This window comes from Mauremys mutica, chromosome 1, assembly GCF_020497125.1.
Source record: "Mauremys mutica isolate MM-2020 ecotype Southern chromosome 1, ASM2049712v1, whole genome shotgun sequence".
In the NCBI taxonomy this organism is placed as follows: Eukaryota; Metazoa; Chordata; order Testudines; family Geoemydidae; genus Mauremys; species Mauremys mutica.
Window position 1 is genome coordinate 212190619 of NC_059072.1, and position 3918 is coordinate 212194536.

The following is a 3918-nucleotide window of genomic DNA, read 5'->3' on the forward strand; positions in this document are numbered from 1 at the left end:
CACAGGAACGTCCCAGCAGCTCTGGTCATGCAGAGAAAGGGAGAGATGAGTCTCCTCTTGCATGAGGATATTTCCTGCAGACAGCATGCATGTGGGACGGGGTGCGTGCAGTGGTGAGCTGCAGCAGGTTCCCACAGGTTCTCAAGAACCGGTTGCTAAAATTAGACCTCCATGGAGAACCGGTTGTTAAAGGGCCAGGGGGTGGGCAAAGATCTCTGGTCCGTGGGCCGGACCATCCTGTTTCTCCCAGGATTCCCAGCTGGGGAGGCTGAGGCTCCCCTGGCCCTTCGCCCGCTTCCCCCCAGCTGCAGCGTGGCACCAGCTGGGCAGCTCAGCTGAGCTCTGGAGTCATCCTGCTGCCGCTTTTGAATGGCCCAGCAAGGTGTGTGTGTGTGGGGGGGGGGGGCTGCAAGCTCCAGGGCTGGCCAGAGGGGAGGGGAGGGGACAAGTGGGACAATTGGCCCAGGCCCTGCAGGGGCCCCCGGCCCCACGAGGATCTCTCCCCCGGCCCCTCCCCCTCTCCCCCCCTTAAATCAGAACTTTTTATAGGGAACCGGTTGTTAAGATTTTGGCAGCTCATCACTGGGTGCGTGCACATGTGTGCATATCTCCGCTGACTGCATCAGAGCTGGGGTGGGGGGCGGGAATGAGTGAGGTGAAGAAGGTACTCTCTCTCTCTCTCTCTCTGCACCTGCTTAACAGGTCACCGGGATTTGCTGCTCTTCAACATTCACATTTGATGGACAGGGAAAACCTACCGAAAATACTGCAGCAAATCCATCCCTGGTGTAAGGCCATTGATTAAAAGGGGCTCCTAGTAAGCAGAAACTTGGCCCGGAACCTTCGTTTGGAAAATCAAAACAGGTCAAACCCTGACGACCTTTAGTCCTTACGCACAAAACATTCCCACTGACGTTAGTGGAGCACCAGTGTAAATGGAGGCACAGGGGAACCGAGAATCAGGACCAACATCTTATTTTTACAAAGCTTAGACTAGCTGAAGGTGTCCCTTTAGTCTGGAACCAGGCCATGCGCTTTCTGCCACCCCAAATGAGAGTGTCTCTGCCTGTCAGCAGCATGGGAGGAGAATGGAGGCAGAGTTTCCCCTTGTCAAATGATGATTGTTCAAATCCTGAATTACTGCTGGCTGCACTCAGCCCCAGATGTCTCCTTCTCCAGCTGTGTGTGGCTGCTTTCTCTCACTGCTGCTCCCCGCACTCCCAGAGCTCAGAGATTCACTGCATGAACTGTATCACACCACGTAATACAAGAATCGTGAGCATTTACTGTCCAGGTGGCCTGGGGGCAGAGGAGAGAAGTGGACTATAATAGTCATTCTGATCTGGGAAAGAAAGGGGGGTTGTGGGAGGGAGATAGAGCATAAGACAAAGATTGTATGGCTTAGCACTGTGTCTGGGCTGGATTGCCTCCGTGGCTGAGGTCTGCATCTCCCCACTCACGGCTGCACAGAAGGACTGCTTCCACTGGACTCTCTCCTCACCTTTCCCCCATTCTTGGATCCTACTAAGGATGTTTCACTGGGGTCTGAGCATGAGGCAAAGGGGCAGCTGTGAGACATACATCACAGCACCACCGACCCTTATAAGTGAAAGCAGGCTGAAGCTATTAACTTCTAAGCACAGCCTGTCTGTGCCGTGGGCCCCAAAATAGAGGGCTGTTTCCATGAGCGGGGGAGTCTAGCAGTGCTGCCGGGAAGGGGATGCAGGAGTCCCTGGTCCTGTATGAAGGCACAGGGCCTCTGCATGGATGGCCCTGGCCTCCTGCATACCTTGAAAGAACTGGTGGGTTCCCAGGGTTGAAGCCGTATGATGAGTCTGTGATATTCCCCTGAGATCTCTTTGAGAGGAGTAACAGGGAAGTCTGGACTTGATCCTACTCAACCCCTGACAGGAGCTATCACTGTACATAGGGTGGAGGGAAACAAGGCTAAAGGAGGGTCTTAGTGAACGTAATGCAGCCAGTCTACATGATTACAACAAAGTGAGAACCTATCCAATAGGTTAAAAATGCATTAAGCCAATGCACCCACCTTTCTGCCTTTGTTATAGTGAGGTCAGGACTGGATCTGAAATCAGCCAGAACACAGCTCACTTCATGCCTCTTTTCTCAGATAAAGTTACTAAACAAACAGTCAGTCTGGAAGTGGGCCTGAGTATTGCACACAAAAGTCTCTACTTCCTTGTGATATTAAAACCAACCGAACACAACAATAATGTCGATAACAAAATTAAAAACCAAACCCAAACCATTCTCCAGCCCATTGTCCCCTTCCCCCCCCAACCTCTAAGTAACAAACCTGTCTCACTCCTCTACGAGAGAGACATGGGGCTAACATACACACACACACACACACACACACCCTCCACCCTTGCAGGAAACAGGGACAGCTCGACCTTCTATAAGTGAAGGTGTGGCAAATAGTGCGCAAGAAACTTGGTACTCCAATGTCATTTCATGTCATTTCTCAAGAGCTATTTCATAGCAGATGTTTAATATCCACAATGGATCACTTCATCAAAACTAGGACTGCCTCAAAAAAAAAAAAGTCAGGATATGTGGCAACCTTTGCTGACAAAGCTATTGCTGTCAGGTCTACACTACTGACTTTTGCTAGCATAGCTATATCAGTTAAGGATGTGATGAAGTGTGATTGTCACCACCATTGCTGTGATAGCAAAAGCCTCTAGTGTAGATGCAGTTATGTAGCTTATTTTGCTTGCGGGGTGGAATATGCTAGTCAAGACATCTCTCAGAGAACCAATAAATGATAAGTGCCATGTTTTTCTGTACCAGGTATGGATTGGCTACAGAGCTCACTTATACTCACTAGATGTGTTCCTCATAATATCCTCTAATGCTCTCCTAGGTATGGCTGAGGGCTTGGGTACACTTGCAACTGTGCAGCGCTGGGAGTTAAAGCTGTCTTCGTACAGCTGTGTAGGGAAAGCGCTGCAGTGTGGCCACACTGACAGCTACCAGCGCTGCAGTGTGGCCACATCTGCAGCATTTGCAGCGCTGTTGGGAGTGGTGCATTATGGGCAGCTATCCCAGCATTCAAGTGGCTGCAACGTGCTTTTCAAAAGAGGGGGGTGGGGTGGAGTGTGACAGGGAGTGTGGGGGAGAGAGAGAGAGTGGATTTTTGGAGCCGACACTGTCAGCTCCCTGCCTTGCAAATTCCGACCACTTCCCCGACCCCTCATTCACTCTTAAATGCAAATAGCCTTCAGACCAGATAAGCAGCTGCTCTGAGGGACTCCCTCCCCCCTCCCGGCCGTGCTGTTTCTCTCCTCAAGCAAACACTAGGCTGTGGACATTCATCCCCCTGCCTGCCTCATTCACAGCAAACAGGAGCTGTGTTTGTGTTTTAGATAAGCAGCTCCGGGAGCCCCGAGTTCACAACAAAACAAAGAGAGTTCTTTAGTTAAAAGCGTTATGGGAAAATTCTGGAAGTCAGTTACAGCGTAGTAAGATTAATCACTGTTTACACTGGCGCTCCAGTGCTGCAGCACCAGCGCTGCAGTCGTTATTCCCTAGGCAGAGGTGAAGTACAGCCAGTGCTGTAGCCAGGGAGATACAGCACTGTATGTGCCTTGCAAGTGTGGACGGTGAGTGAGTTGCAGCGCTGTAAAGCCACCACCAGCGCTGCAACTCTCCAGTGTAGCCAAGCCCTGAGGTATTTTATATATGCTGCCATCTAGTGGCTGACCAGAGTAACACGATTTAGCATTAGATTATATATCTCCCCCTTTAAGCTCTACATTCCTACCATTTACAATATTTATATTATCACACTGTCTTTGAAGTTCAGTACATTTTAGTCTATTACACTTCTCTAAGTTGTACTGGTTTTCTAGTTACACAACCCAAACACGTAACAACTTGGTCATCTGGCTGCCC